The 9,835-nt window shown below is 41.0% G+C and overlaps 1 long non-coding RNA gene across 1 annotated transcript; it reads right to left on the reverse strand.

The window, feature by feature from the left end:
* Positions 1–447: 447 nt before the first annotated feature.
* On the reverse strand, positions 448–9,303 carry LOC134517707 (uncharacterized). Its single transcript, XR_010071713.1, has 5 exons — positions 9,133–9,303; positions 7,111–7,277; positions 5,833–5,890; positions 3,697–3,740; positions 448–941 (listed from the first exon to the last, which is right to left on the reverse strand). It is a non-coding gene; the product is annotated as an uncharacterized LOC134517707 (long non-coding RNA).
* Positions 9,304–9,835: the final 532 nt, after the last annotated feature.

Consider the following 9,835-nt stretch of genomic DNA (forward strand, 5'->3'; position numbering starts at 1 on the left):
GTTATCTCATTTCGGTTTTTAGTATTTTCCTAATAATTCCTAAATTCTGTCTCCTTTTTAGTGGCTACTCAGCGTTGAGTTTTCATTTCTATGGGCTTGCTTGTTCAAGTTCCTGAATAGTTCCAGCTAGTTCAGTATCCATCGGTGTGTACTTAAAGCTGAGATTGTTTTTGACCATGTGCATTACCTTTACCCTTATCTACATGAATTTCATTCACCATTTAATCACCTGATAATAGCATGAGATCTTTCTGCAACTCTACAGAAGAGCCTCTGGGCTTTATTAATTTGGTTTTTACTCAGTATCACCAGCAAACTTGACTTAGCAGCCTCAAATAGATTTTTAAGTAATTAATTTGCTAAGTCTATAAACATATACTTAGAGACAAGTAGATTTTTTTTCTAATAATAATGCTAAAAGTTCCCCAAAGATTAACAATGCTTGTGACATGCATTTACCTTCCTGAAGCGTAGTTCATTAATTTTGTCTGCATGAAGAGTCCAAAGGCAGATTCCTAACCTTTCACGGGAAAGGTAGCAGAAAATTTTGTCTGAATAATGAGTGCCAGAACTCTGTATTTTTTTGTTTGTTCCATCTTTGAGCATTTCTCTTGCTCTGTCTCCTCCTTTCATATATTTTTCTGCAAAATTTCTCTGCCTTCTAGTTTTGTTCCTTCCCATCTGTTCCTGTTTACATTTTTCTCTTGAAATTTTTTCTTCGTTTCAGTGTCCTTTTTTTTGTTTATTCTGCTTCTTGAGTTTCCACTTCTTTTTCTGCTTGTTTTGTAGGATCCTCTCCAGTTCTGTAGTTTTCCATTACGATTGCAACCATTCCGTTGTTTAATGCTTATTATTTTTATTGCAGAACTGAATCAATAAGCACACCTATAAGCCCTTGTGGGCCCTGTCCTTGAACACTCAGTCTAAGTTGGTGACAAAACCTAGAAGGGAAAAAGAGTGGATGTGGAAGCACAATTTAACAATGAAAGAGTTAAGGGGAGTAAGCTGAAATCCCAACACGCCGGTTGCTCGGCTCTGTTGACCAGAGATGGTACAGAGACATTGTTTGAAAGGCAATGTGGGAATTTCAAGGAGTTGTTAGATGCTCCACCAGTATATAAGGGACACTGAGGGGAAAAGTGGTAGAAATTTAGTTACAGTCATTTAGAAATTGTAGAAAATTAGTTACTGAATAAATTAAAAAATCATAGGAGAAACTGACGGGTGATAGCAGTAGGCAGTGGTGAGGCATGCAGATCGAATCAGCAATGATGGATCTATGCTTGATACTGTAAGAAAGGAGGAAGACAAGAGGACACTCAAATTATGACTTTCCTTCTCCAGATCCATGTTTCTGGACATGTTTCTTCTACTGTGTTTCTTCAGCACTGGAAATACCACCTGGCAACTCTAAACAGTAAAATTTCTCATATGTTTTCACAGGAGCCATGGTATGTTTCACAAAAGAACAAGAAAACTGACTTAGTAAAGTGTTAATTTATGCTTCGCAAGAGTAACTCTTGGGCAGGTCAAAGCTAACATATCGGCTTGGTGCCAATCCCACCTAGCCCCCACTTACTGTGATATAATTGGGGAAAAGTGACACACATGTTACTCCTCGGAGATGTGTTCCCAGCTGCCTTTAGGACTTATTATGGAAATTGGACGTTGTCCCCTGATATTAAATCTGCCCTCAAACCTCAAAAACAAACTTTTTAATTACAACTAACATTCTCTCCTTATCCTAGTTACTTTGTTGTCCAGATACTTGGGCCTCTGGAGTTTCTCAGACAGACTATAGCTCACTTATTCCATTTTTTACCCCCCAAAAGATGATTTCACTTTAAAGTTTTGACCACTGCTTTCAGTATAATTGTTAAAAATAATGGGGCGCGGAGGGGAAGAGCTGACCTGGGAACCTAAGGGGACTGGGGAATCTGCAGGCAGCAGATGGAAAACATGCACAACAGCACTAGGAAAAATGCGAAAACAGGGTCAGCAGGAAGCATTGAGTAAATGTAGCTTCCTCTATGGAAAATATATTTGCATTGACTTCATTAACTTTGTATAGGAGAAAGGGCAAACTTTAGGCTGCAGAGTTCCTCTTCCTTTCCCTTGAAAAGTTGGCTTCTACAGATTCAAGGCATTTTGTAACTATATAATTCAAATCAGTGACAAACAAATGGAAAATTAAATGTACTATAACTCTTCAAACCCTCTTCTCAGCCTGTATCTATACAGTATCCAGCATAATGGCATCCTTCTCTGTGTCTTCTCTGTAACTTCCCCAAGGCACCTCTCTGTTACAAACAATAAATAATAAAGTAGAAAAGTGGCTTGTGAACCTGTCCAAAATCTAAATTTGAAGAGTAGTGTGAAATTTTAGATGGGGAAATTTTACTTCTCTTGCAAAGTTAACTGGAAGCGTTTAGGCTCCTGCTCCCGCTGGGGTTATTGTCCCTGTGGCTGAACCACTGGACCTGACCATTTGCACTCATTTGTGTCAGTGCGTTCTGGCACCTCAGTTTTGGAGGTGAAACTCTCCAGGAAAGAAGCAGTAACCATGGGATAACAGCAGTAAGTGAAGGTGTGTCTGTGCCTGAAGTCTGAATATTAAATATTATCAGTGTGCTTCAGACTGTGACCCATTATTTTTACTGGAAATAAAGCATTTACATACCATGAACAGCTATAGATCTCAGCCCCACAGTCACTGGGCCAGACTACTTTTGCATACTGAACAAAAAAGGATATGAAATTACAGTAACTTCCTCTAAATTCTCTCCTTTTTGTGAAAAGGAAAACCAGCAAACAGTAATGTAATCTAATATCAGGCAGACATTTGCTTTACAGGACAATAAACATACTGGATTAAATTCATCCCAGAGCAAGTATGAAGAGTATTAAGTAATTTAAAGATGTTGATGTAGATGCCTGCATTTTTATTACCAGTGTTAATGACTGCAGAAAGTGAAAGGCAGTGAAAAGTCAGGATCACAGAAACATATTTACCACAGCCAAAACATTGCCCACAACAGTGGATTTTTGAGCGTGGTTCAGAGTCTCAAACAGACAGCTCTCAGCCCTACAAATCCCTGAGACCAGCCACTGCACCTCTGCAGGCTGGCCAATATTGATATCTACTATTCCCTTTAACCCACTTCAAAACTGTGAGAACTGTTTTTCCTTTAGTCTGGAGCAGTCCGTACTGCATTTCTTAATCTGCCAGCTAAATCCTCTAGAAATCTTGCTTCCTTCTCTGAGTTTGATGGGACAGGAAGAGCAGAAGGAAAGGAAGAAGCTAAGAAAAGAGAGTATACCACCAACAGACATATCAAATCTTTGAGACTTGCAGCATTCGGATAAGCTCTAAACATTTGATAGACATTTCTCTGAGCAGAAGCCAAGGAACAGAGGAGGTTCTTGTTACACCTCTGCAGAGGAAGAAGAAAAAGGGGTCTGAGGGTGGTGATGTGACATATGGGGCAGCCAGATCAAGGTTGCCTCCAGTTTCAGAGGCAGAAGGAGTAAGGAAGGTTCAAACAGTAGCTACAACACAATCTGTGGGCAGAAGGTTCATCACATTCCTTATTCAGAAAGTTAAAGTCAACCTTGTTAGAAGAAGAACAAATTATGGGAGACCTTATTCCATGTAACATGGAGGGACTTCTCCACACCAGTAACAGGTTTTCTTACCTTGGATGGGGGAACCAAGTTTTCAGGTACCTTTTTATTTTTATCTAAATAAAAAAAAAATGCAGCACTTCAATGTACAGGAAAATTAAGTAAGTGAACCATTAAAAGAAGGAGACACACAAAAAAAACCCCCAAAACAAAACCAACCTACATTCATTAAGGATTCCCTACTCACTCTAAAGAGGTCTGTGTATCCAGAACAGAGCAGCAGAGGCACTAAAGATAGAAGATCAATGTAAAATAGGCAGTTCTTGTGAGCACTGAATTTGGCATTTTAGAGTTCAGAAACCCCTGCAGGAAAATTAACCTCTATGCAGTGTTCTGTAACAAGGAAATAAAAAAAAAAAAAAAAATTGCCTGGGCATGCTGCCTGAAAGAATACAAGACTGTAACATTAAATATGAGAGCAAATAAAATTCAAAGCAGTCGGAAGTGTCTACATGTTTTTCCTTCACAGCAGCACATCTTGTGAGCACATAACTGATTTAGAACATAACTCTGCAGAAGCTTCTAAGAGTGTAGAAGCTGACTCGTACAAGTAAAAGCTTGCATGAGTTGGATGCTCAGCAAACGCAGGTAACAAATTCAGTGCAATAATGGAGACTTCAGCCCTGTTGGGCAGAAGAACAGGTTATTTTAGCATCCTTAAAAGCCATTCTATTTTGAGATGTTGCCAGCAATGCAGTAGCAGCACCTTTCTGAAGCTGCCGGTTGTGATACCCACATTGCGCTCAGCTTAATGACTGTAATGTCCCTTTGTGTAAAACGAGTTGAAACAGTGGAAAAACACTGGCTACAGAGAAGTCACAGCGAAAACTGGGACAGTAGTGCTGTCTGTGGGGTTTTTCCAAAGGTCTGATAAAGGTGTGAGAGGCAAAAGACTGGTTTATATAAGCAGGATGTGATTGAGAGAGAAAAACTGGAGAAACACCCAAGGACTACTCTGAGAGAACAGCAAAACCATTACCCAGGGCTGTCTCTGCAATTGTTCTCCTACTTTCTTTTTGCATAATTTTCAAAAAAGAGACAGAAAAAGAGCATGGTTGCCATGAAACTGCTTCCTGCTGTTTGGTTACTCTATATCTACAGGATGCAAGAACAGGATGGCACCAAAAAAACCCCCAACCATCTTCATCATCCCTGTCTTCTCCCAAGAGTGACAACCTGCAATACCCTGACTATAAGTGAGCTGGAGGAACATGAAAAGGTAGCAGGGAAGGGATGAGGCAGTTTTCAAGAAAGAAAATCTTGAGCTGTTCTTATAAATTCTTGGGGGGAAGACTATCGATGCTTGCAAAAACAAGTTCCTTGGGCATTATGATCTGAAGAAATTAAAGTGAGAGCTGAATACTTCACAGAAGGAATTAACCAATTTTAAAGGTTTCTTGGAAAGCAAATCTCATTCCATGATGGCATTGCTCACTGGAAAGCAACTGCAACCACCCAGCCACACGGAAAAGCTGAGTTGCATCGCTCACTGTTGGAAACAGCAAGACAGACCCGCAGGGTGGCCTATGTTCTGTGGAAGAATTTCTTGGAAAAAAGGAAAGTAAAAAAAAAGTTTTGGCCGGCTTGAAACTTGCTAGCCATTCTCAGCTAACTGGATAGGCAGCTGCATCAACCAGAAATTATCAGTTCAGCATTTCTCTGCCCCATGTGTAATGCACAGATACCCAGAGGGTCAAGAGCAGACTTGCGCCATGATACAGGGGCCCATTTCTTTAAATGCAGTTCTTTTTCTTTAAGTTGCCTTGCAAGACTATTTCAGGCAATTCAATACTACAGTTCAAATGAATGATTTTGGAGAGAGACAAAATAGGAGAGATTCTTTTGAGAAACCTCCTGCTTTTTGTTAGTGATGCAAAACATGTTGCCAGAAGAGAGGACTGTTCCCCAGATCCTTTTTAAAGGCATCTGGCTTGCTATCTAAGTGACCCAAGGTGAGAGTGGGAAAGAGGAGGCTTTCTCCAAACTGGCAAGGAAAAAACAGGCTTTTGCCCTGGGTAAATTCAGGTTCAGTAGAGATACTAAAAATTAACCGACAGCAGATCAATTTATTGCTGCACATAGGGCTTGGATGTGCAGATGAACAGAGACCATAACACTTTAAAGAAAATATTTTGCCATGAAGCATACCTTGCATTGGAACTGTGAATTGAAAGCAGCCAGTACTGACGAAGATAAAAGCCAGTCACTGGAAGAAAGTAAGTACAGAAACGTTAATACCCTTTTGTGAAAAGCAGTAAAAATGAGCACCTTACGAAATGGGCTACAAATGGGACTTTCCCTTAGCTTCAATACCAAGATCTTCTGAAGTGCAAGGAAGCTTTGCACTTGTCTTCCCCAGAGTCTTTGTATTTCATCCTATAATCTGAGTTCATTATCAGAAAAAAAACTTCAACTACTCTTCACTCACCTGTGCAACCTACTACTTTTTCCTTAAGCATCATGGCCTTTTTCTTCCTGTTTACTGGACACACAGGAAGTTGTGCTAAATAATCCCTAGGATTGAGACTGGCTTATTGCAAGACAACTACTGTTCTATACTTCTAAAGCAGATTAATTTCTTAAGTTCTCCCTGTGTGTATGTCACTGTATTTCTGTATATCTCACTGTATTTCAGTGAAACTTTTAAAATCTTGTAGTGAATTATGATAGATACACAGAGATCTAAGTGTAATATTTTAATTCTTGGTGGGGTGTTGTTTGCAGATTAAAGCCTGCTGTTCTTAGAGGATTGCATGAAATCCTCCCACCATCACCAAATAATCATTGAGCAGGATTTTTGATCTCCAGCTTCTGCCTTGAAGAAAAGCAGGTGCTTCATGATCACAGTAGCTAAAAGAACTCCAACAAGCAGGAAGGGCAAAGGAGACAAAACTGCCTTGTTATTATGCCCATAGAAAAACAAAATGGCTGTTAAACAAGGTGAACGGAGAAGGAAGGAATGAACTATTAGCCTAGTTTTACTGAACACTGAATAACTACTGTTAGCACTCTGAAACTGAAGGTCTTCAGTACCTGTAAACTGCTTGCCCGGTTCTCTGCTCAAAAAGGACCACCACCGTGGCCAATCTGGATGCAGTCCTCTCTTTCAGGGTTCATTTTATTGCTCAAATAGAAATCTCAAAATAGGCAAACGGGTGATGATGCCAACTCTCTCCTGCAACCACAGCCATCCCCTTACTTCCTGTGACTGTCCCATTGCTCCCTCTTTGTCCCTTTCCACTGGAGAACAGCTAGCTGAGAAGTGTCCAATCAAGCCCCGGGGAGACACAGCCCATTCCCCTAAAAGCCGCCAAAGAGAGGGTTTTCCCAGGGATGCGAGCCAAGCTGGTGAATGTACGTGAAGACTATAGATAGCGCTATTGAGTCCCACAGATGTTGGAGTACCTGTTGATCTTTGTTACTTACACAACAAAATCTATGGCTGGGAAGTCTCCTGAATTTAATGAGTCCAGCATGTTTTGCAGTTGGTTTGTTTCTGATCATCCATTTTGCAGGCACAAAGTGGTATTCCGCCCCATGCAGGCAGCTGCTCGCTTGCCACATTAGGCTGTTGCTGCACAAACTTAGACATCCTGTGAGGGGAGATGGGAATAAAAACATGCCAGAAAGTCACCTTCCTTCCTGTCTTTCCATGCTCCGGAGACATAGAAGCAGCACATAAAGCAGACCAGGGCTGACCAGTAAGCACAGCAATGCCTGCAGTGTTACACCAGCTCAAGGTTTAGCAGTGCTCAGAGCTCTACAAAGCATTAGACAATCAGTACCCTGAAAGCCTGTGTAAGTAAATGGTAAATGGAGCCTCAGAGAGATTAAATGACCTGCCCATGGTCAGATAAGTGATATCTTGCAAAGCTAACACATAAATCCAAATCATCAACTTCCCAGTCTAACACCTTAATAACAAGGTCATTCTTCTTCAGTTCCTTTAAGAGTTCGTCCCCGAGAGCTGGTGTAGAAAAACTGTACAAGTTTTCTTCCATTTTTTCTAGAGCATCCCTCACCCTTTTCCAATCTGCTGCAGAGAGGTTACAGTCAACAGACTGTCATGAAGGCTCAGAGATACATATTTTAGTGTAAACTTAAAGAAAGATGCCTAGTCCAGGCTTTCCATATGAAGAGAAAACAGAAGTTTCAACTCTCCAAATATCAGTAACTACAACACTAGGTCATCTTAGGTAGAACACAGCTATGTCAACAGTCAGAACAGAGCAACATAATTAAGAAAAACGTGCATTACGTTATTATCCAACCCTGACCTGGAGCTCTGAGCTGAAAAGGAAGGACTCTGTTTATCACACATTTCATTCAACTTAATCTTTTAACTGGCTGCATAGTGTTTTCATATGTATGTTTTCTATGTATCTGTATTTGCATACCTAAAGCTTTTTTCCTCCCATTTATGGAGGTTTAAGATCAAAAAGCTGAAAATGTAGTCAAAGCATTTCCCTCTAAGTAGTTATCAAAAGTAAATAAATCAGAGAGATCATGGAGACACCTTTGGCAACAAGTAGGAGGAAACTATGCAGAATTTTGCTTGAAAGAGTGTAGTCATGCTGAAGAGCAAGTTCAGACCAGTTTGGAGATACTGAAACAGGGAGACCATGTTCACCTTGATTTATGCTGAACAAGAAGCCAATGAGTGATTTTTCATTTTTAGTGAAGTGCTAAGTTTTCTACCCTAACTAGCCATAGCTGAAATTTCACACAGTGCAACTGCTTAATGCAGAGACAAAAATGCTACAGGGATCCCCAGACATCACGTAACCCACAATTTTCTGAGGGCTCATTCTGCCCTGACTGCGGTGGAAGAGGTCAGACTGGAGAGGGTCAGTGGTTCAAAGTGGTTTGAACCACAACTACAAATGAGAGAGTAATAATCCTAACGCATGAGTACAATCCTCTGCCTACATAGTCCTCTCAGGGGGAGGAAAAAGAGGAGCAGCCGGTACAGGAGACATCCAAGCAGTATGGAGAGGGATTTCTCGCCACTCTGAAGGCAGCCCAGTGTTCGCAGGCAGCATGCTGATAATGTAATTCTTGTCAAAATTTCGCTTCCTACAGTCCCTCTCCTTTCGCTATTTCATTATTATTGATCTGGTAACGCCTGGAGCGCTCTGTCTCCGGCAGAGCAAGTAGGGAAGAGAAAGGAGTGTGCTGAGCTGACTGCCAGCGTGTGGCAGGCTTCATCTCTGATACTGGTGGTCCCTCTAGAGGTAAAAAAGTAGCGCTGTTTCCAAATCTACTTCTATACATCCCTGCTGAGTTGGAAAACTAGGATAGGAGTGCGAGTTCTGAGACGCCGGCACGTAGCCACGCAGGTCTCTGGCTGGGATTCATCTACTATAAATCACCGGGTTGCAGTAGGCATCGAGTTGCACCAACTTAACATACCCATCAACTGAGCACCAGCTCTGGTGCTGCACTCACCTCTGCTTCCTTGCCAGCACCCTGAACCCCAAGGCTGAAGACTTCAGTATGCTAAGTAAGAACGCTTATACTCGATGGGTTTCTTTTTCTTTTTTCCATACATTCATCCCTTTCTCCCCCAGCATTCATGTCTTCATTTTCAGGCACTGAAGGGAAAACTAAAAACACTTCAATGAGGACTGTTATGTGAATAAACAAAACTTGATATTCTGGAATTTTTTTTACATGATCCAATTTAAGCTTAATTACACTCAGGCAAGATATCCAACTTACTAATAGAAAAAATATATATACATACATATATATGGAACATTGGATCTTCTGCTTCTTTCTCACAGTAATTACATATTGATCACAACAAGCTCCTCAAGAGAAGAGATAGTAACAAAAGCTCTTTGTCTGATTGCCCTGCTGCCAATTGACAGCATTTCACAGTATGCATACCCAATTTCACACACACATACACACATAAATACGTATGCCTTCTGCTCTGCAGACGTGCACAGTCAATGGAGCTCTAAGCCACCAGCTTGTCACTTACTGTTACCAGATGAACTGTGTGGTTCAAATCAGCAGGGCACCCAAGGGAGTTGCGCAGAGGATTTTGCCATTGCATTTCAGGGGGACTGAGCTGGACCCTTAGTGAAGTGTACAGAAAAAAATGTACACATACAAACCTGGAAGTCAGAGCTGAGGCAAGCCT

Source organism: Chroicocephalus ridibundus, chromosome 6, assembly GCF_963924245.1.
Source record: "Chroicocephalus ridibundus chromosome 6, bChrRid1.1, whole genome shotgun sequence".
Taxonomy (NCBI): Eukaryota; Metazoa; Chordata; class Aves; order Charadriiformes; family Laridae; genus Chroicocephalus; species Chroicocephalus ridibundus.